Source organism: Tachyglossus aculeatus, chromosome 22, assembly GCF_015852505.1.
Source record: "Tachyglossus aculeatus isolate mTacAcu1 chromosome 22, mTacAcu1.pri, whole genome shotgun sequence".
In the NCBI taxonomy this organism is placed as follows: Eukaryota; Metazoa; Chordata; class Mammalia; order Monotremata; family Tachyglossidae; genus Tachyglossus; species Tachyglossus aculeatus.
Window position 1 is genome coordinate 2,664,736 of NC_052087.1, and position 13,238 is coordinate 2,677,973.

The 13,238-nt window shown below is 49.7% G+C and overlaps 1 pseudogene; it reads left to right on the top strand.

Moving 5' to 3' along the window:
- Nucleotides 1–6,543, top strand: part of LOC119943458 — a 31,668-nt pseudogene extending 25,125 nt beyond the window's left edge.
- The last annotated feature ends 6,695 nt before the right edge of the window (nucleotides 6,544–13,238 follow it).

A 13,238-nucleotide genomic window follows, 5' to 3' on the forward strand; every position in this document is an offset into this window, starting at 1 on the left:
AAGATGGATTACAAAGAATTTATTCACATTCACGTCTGTCTCCATTCCCCTAGACAAATGGATGGAGACAGTCATTTATTGCCTAGCGGATAGAGCAGGGGCCTGGGATTCAGCAGGTCATGAGTTCTAATTCCAGCTCGGCCACTCGGCTGCTCTGTGACCTTGGGCAAGTCGCTTCACTTCCCTGGGCTTCCATTACCTCATCTGAAAAATGGGGATTGAGACTGTGAGTCCATGTGGGACAGGGACTGGGTCCAACCGGATCAGCCTGTATCCACCCCAGCACTTAGTACAGGGCCTGGCACACAGTAAGCACTTCAAAAATACCACGATTATCATCACCCAGAAAACTGCAGCTAAGCTGATTGCTATACTCTGCCAGACTAACACTTGTCCAGCCCACACTCCTCCGATCCCCAGGAGAGGCTCATTTCACAAGGACTGGAAATCCAGAACTGCAGACCCAATACACCTGTTTCCAGTACAATACCAACCTTCTGCTCTCCCACCTGCACCCCTGGTGACTTGGTCACGGGAGCCCAAACAACTCTGCTTCTCAAAGACAAATGGACTTCCGTCATCATCATCATCATCATCAATCGTATTTATTGAGCGCTTACTATGTGCAGAGCACTGTACTAAGTGCTTGGGAAGTACAAATTCGCAACATATAGAGACAGTCCCTACCCATCATCAATCGTATTTATTGAGCGCTTACTATGTGCAGAGCACTGTACTAAGTGCTTGGGAAGTACAAATTCGCAACATATAGAGACAGTCCCTACCCAAAAGTGGGCTCACATTCCACGGAAACTGCCCTCTCAAAGGTCACCAATGACCTCCTGCTTGCCAAATCCAGCGGCTCCTACTCTGTCCTAATCCTCCTCGACCTCTCAGCTGCCTTCGACACTGTGGACCACCCCCTTCTCCTCAACACGCTATCCGACCTTGGCTTCACAGACTCCGTCCTCTCCTGGTTCTCCTCTTATCTCTCCGGTCGTTCATTCTCAGTCTCTTTTGCAGGCTCCTCCTCCCCCTCCCATCCCCTTACTGTGGGGGTTCCCCAAGGTTCAGTGCTTGGTCCCCTTCTGTTCTTGATCTACACTCACTCCCTTGGTGACCTCATTCGCTCCCACGGCTTCAACTATCATCTCTATGCTGATGACACCCAGATCTACATCTCTGCCCCTGCTCTCTCCCCCTCTCTCCAGGCTCGCATCTCCTCCTGCCTTCAGGACATCTCCATCTAGATGTCTGCCCACCCCCTAAAACTCAACATGTCCAAGACTGAACTCCTTGTCTTCCCTCCCAAACCCTGCCCTCTCCCTGACTTTCCCATCACTGTTGACGGCACTACCCTCCTTCCCGTCTCACAAACCCACAAACTTGGTGTCATCCTCGACTCCGCTCTCTCGTTCACCCCTCACATCCGAGCTGTCACCAAAACCTGCCGGTCTCACCTCCGCAACATCGCCAAGATCCGCCCTTTCCTCTCCATCCAAACCACTACACTGCTTGTTCAAGCTCTCATCCTATCCCATCTGGATTACTGTATCAGCCTCCTCTCCGATCTCCCATCCTCCTGTCTCTCCCCACTTCAATCTATACTTCACGCCGCTGCCCAGATCGTCTTCGTCCAGAAACGTTCTGGGCATGTTACTCCCCTCCTCAAAAATCTCCAGTGGCTACCAATCAATCTGCGCATCAGGCAGAAACTCCTCACCCTCGGCTTCAAGGCTCTCCATCACCTCACCCCCTCCTACCTCACCTCCCTTCTCTCCTTCTACAGCCCACCCCGCACCCTCCGCTCCTCTGCCGCTAATCTCCTCACCGTGCCTCGTTCTCGCCTGTCCTGCCATCGACCCGCGGCCCACGTCATCCCCAGGGCCTGGAATGCCCTCCCTCTGCCCATCTGCCAAGCTAGCTCTCTTCCTCCCTTCAAGGCCCTACTGAGAGCTCACCTCCTCCAGGAGGCCTTCCCAGACTGAGCCCCTTCCTTCCTCTCCCCCTCGTCCCCCTCTCCATCCCCCTCATCTTACCTCCTTCCCTTCCCCACAGCACCTGTATATATGTATATATGTTTGTACATATTTATTACTCTATTGATTTATTTATTTATTTTACTTGTACATATCTATTCTATTTATTTTATTTTGTTAGTATGTTTGGTTTTGTTCTCTGTCTCCCCCTTCTAGACTGTGAGCCCACTGTTGGGTAGGGACTGTCTCTATATGTTGTCAACTTGTACTTCCCAAGCGCTTAGTACAGTGGCTCTGCACACAGTAAGCGCTCAATAAATACGATTGATTGATTGATTAAGTGCTTACTACGTGCCAAGCAGTGTTCTAAGCACTGGGGTAGAAACAAGGTAATCAGGTTATCCCACATGGGGCTCACAGTCTTCATCCCCATTTTACAGATGAGGGAACTGAGGCCCAGAGAAGTTAAGTGACTTGCCCAAAGTCACACAGCTCACAAGTGGCGGAGTCGGGATTTGAACCCACGACCTCTGACGCCCAAGCCCGTCCTCTTTCCACTGAGCCACGCTGCATCCCCTAGAAGATGAAGATCTTCATCAAATAATCAGATCGGACAACGTCCCTCATCTACACCGGCCTGACACGGCGGGGTTGGATCTGGGGAGCGGTCCACATGCCCCCCCCCCTCAAAATGACCCGTAGTTGCCACACAGGGGGCAGTGGCCAGAGGGGAGAGCACATCAGTAGCCAGCCGCGGATCTGCCGCCGGCCTCCCGGGAGATCCGGGGCCAGCGTCCGCGTCCGTCCGGGCCCCGGACCCGCCACGGTCCGTCCTCTTTAGGAGTCGGTCTGAGAGTGGGAGGCTTCGGGAAGGACACGGACAGATCGATCAATCAATCAGAGGTCTCCAACTAGTGTCTGCCGTTTGTGGAGCTGGGTACTGTGCACTTGAAAGCATGTAATGATGATGATGATGATAATAACAACAATAATTACAGTTTTTGTCAAGTGCCTACTACGTGCCAGGTACTGTACTAAGCGCTAGGGTGGATATAAGCAAATCGGGTTGGACACAGTCCCTGTCCTACATGAGGCTCACGGTCTTGAACCCCGTTTTACAGATGAGGGAACTGAGGTACAGAGAAGTTAAGTGACTTGCTCAAGTTCACACTGCAGACAAGTGGCAGAGCCAGGATTGGAACCCATGACCTTCTGAACATCTGTGCCCCACTGTCAACCCCAACAGAAGTTATGCACATATCTGTCTATAAGCTACATGATATAAATGACTCATTCATTCATATTCACGTCTGTCTCCTGGGAGAATCAGCAGAAGACAGGGAAGGGAACCCTCAGAAGCTTTTTTTGTTGTTGTTGTTAAGCACTTATTACATGCCAGGTACTTTACTAAACGCTAATTGGGCTGGATACAGGCCCTGGCCCCCATGGGATTCACAGTCTTAATCCCCATTTCACAGAAGAGGTAGCTGAGGCACAAAAGAGTGACGTGAAAGGCCCAAGGTCTTACAGCAGACAAGTGGCAGGGCTGAGATTAGAACTCAGGTCTTCTGACTCCCAGGCCTGGGCTTTTTCCACAAGACCACGCTGCTTTTCTGCATCTTTGAGCTACATCAGAGCTTAGTAGGGTGCTTGGCACAAAGTGAGTGCTTTTATATTATGAATAGTTAGTACAGTGTTCTGCACAGAGCAAGGACACAATAAATAGCACCGATCGATTGATCGATCGATCTGGCATTCCGGCCCAGATCCGCTTTCGCTAGTGACCCCACTGCTTGAAGGCAGTTAGTAAATAAAAACTGTGGCCCGGCAGAAAGACCTAAAGCCCTAACAAATACCATAGAGAAGCAGCGTGGCTCAGTGGAAGGAGTCCGGGCTGGAGAGTCAGAGGTCATGGGTTCCAATCCCAGCTCCGCCACTTGTTTGCTGTGTGACTTCGGGCAAGTCACTTCACTTCTCTGTGCCCCAGTTACCTCATCTGTAAAATGGGGATTAAGACTGTGAGCCCCACGTGAGTCAACCTAATCACCCTGTATCCCCCCCAGTGCTTAGAACAGTGATAGCACATAGTAAGCGCTTAACAAATACCATCACTGTTATTAAAATATGAAATAAAATTTTTTTAAGAAGTCAGGTGGAAAGAGAAATGAGAACAGCACCTATGCTAATCAATCCCCCACAGAAGGGCCAAATCCGACTTCCCGGATAATAATAACAACAACTGTGGTCTTTGTTAAGCACTTATTATGTGCCAGACACTGTACTAACCACTGGGATAGACAACACAAGATAACTGGGTTGGACATAGTCCCTGTCCCACTTTGGGCTCACAGTCTTCATCCCCAGTTTACTAATGAGGAAACTTGAGGCACAGAGATTAATAGAGAAGGGAAAGTCAGGGGTGTTGGATGATCCCTGTTGGGTCACTGGGGGAGAGTCAGAGATAGGGAGGTGAAGAGGCAGGGGTGTTGGATGGTCCATGCTGGGTCACTAGGGGAGAGTCAGGGATGAGGTGGGCAGAGACATGTGGGTCGGATGGTCACACAGCCAGGCAAGTGGCAGTGCGACCTTTTGCTTTGGGGTTCCTATTCAAGTTTTTGCCCTCCTCCGATCCCCAGGAGAGGTTCATTTCACAGAGCCTGGAAATTCAGAACTGCAGACCCTATAATAGTCCTGTCTCTGGTACAATACCTACCTTCTGCTCTCCCACCTGCATCCCTGGTGACATGGTCACAGGAACCCACATAACCCTGCTTCTCAAAGACAAATGGAGTGGAAACACTAATCAACACCGTGTTCTCCTGACATAGATCCACAGAAGCCACCACTGTCCATCGCAAAGCTGCTCTGACTGACAAGGGTTCATTCCTTTGTTGGGATGAAGATATGCAGGGTTGCCCGGCAGTCAGGACTGGGCACAGCGATGGTAGACCTTTCTACAGATATAAGGGCCCTGGGTTTCTCAGCACTGCAGTCTAATCAAACGGAACCTGTACCCTGCGCTGATCCCCAGCCCCTGGGTGTGGCAGCCCCTTTCTCACAATTCTCCCCTTTAAGCTTAGCCTCTCATACAGACATACATACACACAGCATGGCTTACTGGAAAGAGCACGGGTTTGGGAGTCCAAAGACATAGGTTCTAATCCCGCCTCCTGCCACTTGTTTGCGGTGTGACCTTGGGCAAGCCGCTTAATTTATCTGGGCCTCAGTTCCCTCATCTGTAAAATGGGGGTTAAGACTGTGAGTCTGATTACCTAGTATCTACCCCAGCACTTAGAACGGTGCTTGGCACATAGTAAGCACTTAACATATACCACAATTATTATTATAATTGTACACATAATAATAATAATAATAATGGCATTTATTAAGTGCTTACTATGTGCAAAGCACTGTTCTAAGCGCTGGGGTGGATACAAGGTGACATGCGCACATACACACAAGCGCACACACATGCATGCACACCTTCCCTATTCATTCATTCATTCAATCGTAGTTATTGAGCGCTTACTGTATGCAGAGCACTGTACTAAGCACTTGGGAAGTACAAGTTGGCAGCATATAGAGACAGTCCCTACCCAACAACAGGGCTCACAGTCTAGAAGGGGGAGACAAGCAACAAAACAAAACATGTGGACAGATGTCAAGTCATCAGAATAAATAGAAATAAAGCTAGATGTACAGCATTAACAAAATAAATAGAATAGAAAATATGTACTCCACAAGTAAAACCCATAGAGTAATAAATCTGTACAAACATGTATATACAGGAGCTGTGGGGAGGGGAAGGAGGCAGGGTGGGGGGATGGGGAGGAGGAGAGGAAAAAGGGGGCTCAGTCTGGGAAGACCTCCTGGAGGAGGTGAGCCCTCCGGCTTTGAAGGGAGGAGGAGAGCTAGCTTGGCGGATGTGTGGAAGGAGGGCATTCCAGGCCAGGGGGAGGACGTGGGCCGGGGGTCGACGGCAGGACAGGTGAGAACGAGGTACAGTGAGGAGGTTAGCGGCAGAGGAGTGGAGGTTGTGGGCTGGGCTGGAGAAGGAGAGAAGGGAGGTAAGGTAGGAGGGGGCAAGGTGATGGAGAGCCTTGAAGCTGAGAGTGAGGAGTTTTTGCTCGATGCGTAGGTTGACGGGCAGCCATTGGAGATTTTTGAGGAGGGGAGTAACATGCCCAGAGCTTTTCTGAACAAAGAAAATCCCTCCCTATTGGAGGACTGTCTCACTCATGGCTCCATCTTGATGGCAGGGCAGGTCTGGGCCTTGTCCTCTGTCCATACTAGGAAGATGAGCTTCAAGTTTGGAGAGATTCATTGAGCAGTTTTTTTAAAATGGGTAGTAGTTAGATTCTCCCCTCAGCCACCCTGCCCTGAGCTGAGTGATGCCAGGGGGCTGTGGCTGTAGGGCTTCAAGCAGACTGGACATGCAATTGTGGGAGAGGGGGTCCTCAGGACTCACTCAGGCCTCCTCTGGGGATGGACAGAAGAACCTTGGTCTCATAGGAGCGAAGTGACACTGGAGCTTTTCCTCTGGTCCCAGCCCATGAACATTTAGAGCTCTGGACCCTGGTCTTGAGGTACTGGAATTAGCAATCCTATGGGTCCGATCGGGACACCTGTGTTGCAAGGAAAACCAGTGCTCAAAGCTGGGTGTGGAGTGGGGAGGCGGGGGGAGGGGGGGGATGCAGGGAAAGCAAAGTTGGTGGGGGGTGGGGGAGCACAGACAATCTAGTTTTGCCAACACTTTTTACCACTCTCCCCGCCCCTGCCCCTCCCAACATGGTTCATTCGTTCATTCATTCATTCCATTGTATTTATTGACTGCTTACTGTGTGCACAGCACTGTAGTAAGCACAATTCAGCAATAAGGGAGACAATCCCTGCCCACACAGGGTTTACAGCCTAGAAAGTGGGGAGACTCTAGATATATATACATAAGTGCTGTGGGTTCTGGAGAGGGGGCAAGAGCAAAGGGAGCGAGTTGACGCGGATGGGAGGGGGAGCTGAGGAAAAGGGGGGCTAAGTTCAGGCTGGGGTGTAGAAGGAGAGAAGGGAGGTGAAGTAAGTGGGAGCAAGGTGATGGAGAGCTTTGAAGCCAATAGTCAGGAGTTAAGTGAGCCCCCAGACATCTGCAGTGAGGCTCACTGCCACACTCTTCCCAGCAAACACTTGCCCATCCCTTCCTCAGAACCTCAGAAGGAGTTTGTTCTCGAAAGACTGGACATTCTATACACCATACAGAATTCAGTTTCTAGTAAAAAAAAACAAACCTGTTTTGTCCTCCCACCTGCACCCCCAATTCTGTTACTCCAGGAACACCGGTCCCTCCTAGACTGTAAGGTTATTGCTGAGCAGAGAATCAATCAATCAATCAATCAAATGTATTTATTGAGCGCTTACTGTGTGCAGAGCACTGTACTAAGCGCTTGGGAAGTACAAGCTGGCAACATATAGAGACAGTCCCTACCCAACATTGGGCTCACAGTCTAGAAGGGGGAGACAGAACAAAACCAAACATACTAACAAAATAAAATAAATAGAATAGATAGGTACAAGTAAAATAAATAAATAAATAAATAAATAAATAGAGTAATAAATATGTACAAACATATATACATATATACAGGTGCTGTGGGGAAGGGAAGGAGGTAAGGCCGGGGGGGATGGAGAGGACATTTCAGAGAATGTGTCTGTGGTATGGTACTCTCCCAAATTCTTAATACAGAGCTCTGCACACAATAAGCGCTCCAACAACCTGAGCGATTGGTTGAAGGTGCAGAACTGCACAGTGGATAGAATGCAGTTAATAGTAATAATGACAATAATGATGGCATTTGTAAAGTGCTTACTATGTGCAAAGCACCATTCTAAGCACTGGGGAGGATACATGGTGTTCAGGCCATCCACGTGGGGCTCACACTCTTAATCCCCAGATGAGGTAACTGAGGCACAGAGAAGTTAAGGGACTTGCCCAAAATCACACAGCTGACAATTGGAGGAGCCAGAATTTGAACCCATGACCTCTGACTCCCAAACCCGTGCTCTTTCCACTGAGTAGTACAATACCTACTTTCTGTGCTCCCAGCCAACACTCCTGCTGACTTGATCTCAGCTAGGAACCCACACAACTCCGTCACGGGTGGGGGGGGAAGGGCGGGGTGATTGTCTCCCCCCTTTAGTTTCAGGTACTCAGTGTACGAGCCCTTCCACGGGGACTGTCTCCCCTTTCAATTCAGGTGCTCAACTTTATGAGCCTGTCACAGGGGAATTGGCTCCCCTTCAGTTTCAGGGTGCTCAGTACAAGTTCTAAAGTGAAACCAAGCTACCATTTGAGAAGCAGGATGGCTTAGTGGAAAGAGCCCGGGCCTGGGAGTCAGGAGGTCGTGGGTTCTAATTCTGACTCCACCACTTGTCTGCTGTATGACCTTGGGCAAGTCACTTCACTTCTCCGTGCTTCAGTTCCCTCATCTGTAAAATGGGGATTGAGACTGTCCCCTGTTCAAGTGGGACAGAGACTGGGGTCCAAACCAATTTGCTTGTACCCATCCCTTCACTTAATACAATATCTGGCACATAGTAAGCACTTGACAAATGACATCATTGTCGTTATTATTACCACTGTATACAGCAGAATACTTCATCCCATGCTTAATCTAACTAAAAGGGGAGTAGATGCCTACCACACAGAGAAGCGGTGTGGCTCAGTGGAAAGAGCCCAGGCTTTGGAGTCAGAGTTCATGGGTTCAAATCCCGGCTCTGCCAATTGTCAGCTGTGTGACTTTGGGCAAGTCAACTTAATAATAATGATGGGATTTGTTAAGCGCTTACTATGTGCAAAGCACTGTTCTAAGCGCTGGACTTAACTTCTCTGTGCCTCAGTTACCTCACCTGTAAAATGAGGATTAAGACTGTGAGCCCCCTGTGGGACAACCTGATCACCTTGTAAGCTCCCCAGCGCTTAGAACAGTGCTTTGCACATAGTAAGCGCTTAATAAATGCCATTATTATTATTCATTTTTTGAGCGCTTACTGTGTGTAGAGCACTGTACTAATGGGTTTCTTACACACATTCACATACACACACAATTACGACAAAAAATAGCTACCAATCCGACTGGCTTCCCCAGGTGTCATGAAGACAGACCCACGTCAGAAGAGTTTCAAGGACTCTGGCCCCCCACAGCATGCCATCCTGGTTCAAGTCGTAGGTGCTTTGGCCTCGGCCCCAGTAAGGTGTTTCAGCGCAGGTCTTCTAGTTTTTTTTTCTTTGTTTCGCGGCCCCCGGGGACCAGTTCATTCCCCCTTTTATCGGTTGTTTGGGAGGTTGGGGGGAAGGGGGAGGATTGCCGCTGGACTTCTCCTTTGTGGCTCTGATTCCCTGCTGACTTCAGCTCAGGCGGCTCATTACCAGGAGAAGCCTGGGGGGAAGGCAACCGCACCCTCCCCGTGCTTCCTTACCCCTCGGGCTCCAACCCACCCGGCAGCCTTTATTCTGCCCAGGAGAGCAATTTAGCGGCCCCTCAAATCCCTCTGCAAAACAATTCCATTTCTTTTCAGCCATTCAAGTCCCCCTCAAACTTTTCAGCAAGATAATTCAATTTTCCCACCCAGTTCCTCCATTGCCCTGGTTGCTGTCGGGGTCATGGAATTATTTCTTAGGAAATGGATTCTGCGTTAAAAGATGGACTCACTCTTGCTCACCACAAACTCCACTTCTCAGCGAGGAATGGGATGGACACTTCATTCATTCATTCATTCATTCAATCGTATTTATTGAGTACATAGTGTGTGCAGGGCACTGGACTAAGCGCTTGGAAAGTACAATTCAGCAACAAAGACAGACAACCCCCCCGCCCATACAGGGCTTACAGTCTAGAAGGGGGAAGACAGACATCAAAACAAGTATACAGGCAGCAATATAAATAAAAAGAATTACACCTATATAAATCCATAAATGTTGTGTGGTGGGGACAGGTGGGGGCATGAGCAAAGGGAGTGAGTTGAGGTGATACGAATGGGAGGGGTAGTTGAGGAAAAGGGGGGCTTAGTCTGGGAAGGCCTTTGGAGGAGTTGAGCAGCGTGGCTGCTCAACAGAGAAGCAGCGTGGCTCAGTGGAAAAGAGCGTGGGCTTTGGAGTCAGAGGTCATGGGTTCAAATCCCGGCTCCGCCAATTGTCAGCTGTGTGACTTTGGGCAAGTCACTTAACTTCTCTGTGCCTCAGTTACCTCATCTGTAAAAATGGGGATGAAGACTGTGAGCCCCCTGTGGGACAACCTGATCACCTTGTAACCCCCTCAGCGCTTAGAACAGTGCTTTGCACATAGTAAGCGCTTAATAAATACCATTATTATTATTATTATTATTACTGAGCCTTCAGTAGGGCTTTGAAGGGGGAAAGAGTGAAGAGGGGAAAGTCCTCACCCTCAGCTTCAAGGCTCTCCATCACCTCACCCTCTCCTACCTCACCTCCCTTCTCTCCTTCTACAACCCAGCCCGCACCCTCCGCTCCTCTGCCGCTAATCTCCTCACCGTGCCTCGTTCTCGCCTGTCCCACCGTCGACCCCCAGCCCACATCATCCCCCTGGCCTGGAATGCCCTCCCTCCACACATCTGCCAAGCTAGCTCTCTTCCTCCCTTCAAGGCCCTACTGAGAGCTCACCTCCTCCAGGAGGCCTTCCCAGACTGAGCCCCCTCCTTCCTCTCCCCCTCCTCCCCCTCTCCATCCCCCCCGCCTTACCTCCTTCCCTTCCCCACAGCACCTGTATATATGTATATATGTTTGTACGTATTTATTACTCTATTTATTTTACTTGTACATATCTATTCTATTTATTTTATTTTGTTAATATGTTTTGTTCTCTGTCTCCCCCTTCTAGACTGTGAGCCCACTGTTGGGTAGGCACATCTCATCTTCATCTCAGGCAGGAGTGTGTACACTCTGCTTTTCAGAGAAAAGTAGGGTAGAAACACTGATAGGCACTTTATCCTCTTGCTGACATTAGATCCCACATGCTTCTCTGTTGAGCCCAGAAAGGTCCCTTCTTGGGGGATTGAGACTGCTCAGTGACCCTATAGACAGGACTATAGTCACAGTGAGGCTTGACCCATCTACAGAATTAAGGGTTCTGGGTCTTCTCAGTCCCAATCAAATCAGACAGAACTACAGTCCTGCACAGTGCCCCAGCCCGTTCTCCTGTGAGTGGCAGTTACTTGTACATATTTACTATTCTATTTCTTTTATTTTGTTAATGTTTTGTTTTGGTGTGTCTCCCCCTTCTAGACTGTGAGCCCGCTGTTGGGTAGGGACCGTCTCTATATGTTGCCAACTTGGACTTCCCAAGCGCTTAGTACAGTGCTCTGCACACAGTAAGCGCTCAATAAAGACGATTGAATGAATGAATGAACTACATCACACATCTTCCTCCCTATTATTATTCTCTCTCTCGCTCTCTCTCTCTCTCTCTCTCTCTCTCTCACACACACACACACACACACACACACACCCTGCCCCCTCCCCAGGGGTAGTAATGCAGCCCACTCAGTAATGGAGTAAATCTGGGCGTTGAAAGTGCCCACAGTGTAAGAGGGATGATCCTCGAGGCCGAGGAAAGGCACTGATCAGCTGCTATGGAGAGATTCCCCTGGTCCCTGAAACCCGAACCATCCTCTGGTCTGAGAGCTGCAGCCTGCCCCCTGGTGGCAGTAATCGTTATTCTGGGAGGCTGTGCCTCTCTATCGCCCCCTGGTGACCTCTTCCTTGTTCACGAAAGCTGCTCCTCGTGGCAGTATATTAGAGTGTGGTGCGGAACAGCAGACTTGTTCTGGGATGTTGCTCCTCTCTAATAATAATAATGATGGCATTTGCTAAGCGCTTACTATGTGCCAAGCACTGCTCCATGCGCTACTAGGCATTGTTCTGTGAAGCCGTGCCACTCTATCATCCATTCCGGGCATCTGGCGTCGGTCTGGGAGCCTGCCCTTCCGTGGTTCGGTGAGGCTGCCGCTCTCTATCACCTTCCGATGGCACTGATTTTGTTTTCCCATGGTGTTTGTGAAGCACTTCCTATGTCCCAGGCACCGAACTAAGTGCTGGGCTAATAGAGATTAGTTCATCAGGTGAGACACAGTCCAGGTCCCACATGGGGCTCACGATCTTAATCCCCATTGGGTTCTAATCCCACCTCTGCCACATGTCTGCTGTGTGACCTTGGGCAAGTCACTTCACTTCTCTGAGCCTCAGTTACTTCATCTGTAAAATGGAGATTAAGATTGTGAGCTCCATGTGGGATAGGGACTGTGTCCGACCTGATTACCTTGTATCTACCCCACCGCTTAGTATAGTGCTTGGCATGTACTGGTCTGCTGTGTTACCTTGGGAAGATCACTTCACTTCTCTGGGCCTCAGTGCCCTCATCTGTAAAATGGGGATTAAGGCTGTGAATCCCGTGTGGGACTGGGACTTTGTTCAACCTGATCAACCAGGGCTTCTTACAGAGCCTTGCACATGGTAAGTGCTGAACAAATACCATTAAAAGAAATAACTGTTGCTGCTGCTGCTCCTTCTCCTCCTAATCCCCATTCCCAGTGCTCATGACTGCTGAGACAACAGAAGCACAAACCCTGGTGAGCTGCTGGCCTTGGCAGCAACAGGGAGTTCTTGGCACCTGCTCTCAGAGTTAGTGAGCCAGGGAGTGTCTGAGGGAGGAGTCCACCATCACTTCTATTGAGCACTGAGTGTGTGCAGACCACTGTACAAAGAGCTGGGGAGAGGTCAATCTAAACAGAATCGGTAGACATGTTACCTGCCCGTAATGACCTTACAGTCTAGGGGGTAGACATTAATATAGATAAATTATGGTTATGGACATAAGTGCTGTGGAGCTGAGGGGGGGTCCATAAAGGGAGGGCAGAGGTGACACAGAAGGGAGTGGGGGAAGAGGAAATGAGATTAGGATTAGTTTGGCAAGAGTTACAGGCTGGAGGGTGGGGGAATGGGGGTGGCGGGGACTGGGGGGTGAATCTTGGGTCCAGGCCTTATTGCCCAGCAATCTGAGCGGCATTAACGACGAACATCTGTGGCGGAGTAACACATCCCACCATGAAATCTGAAGCCAAGAACGCGGAAGAGGAGAGCCTGCAGACTACTTTCAAGAAGCTAAGACTAGACGGGGCAGGGTGAGTAAGGACATGATGGATGGATCAGTCTCCCTTCCTAAATGGCAGGGGAGGCCCCGCTCCTGAGGCTAGAGA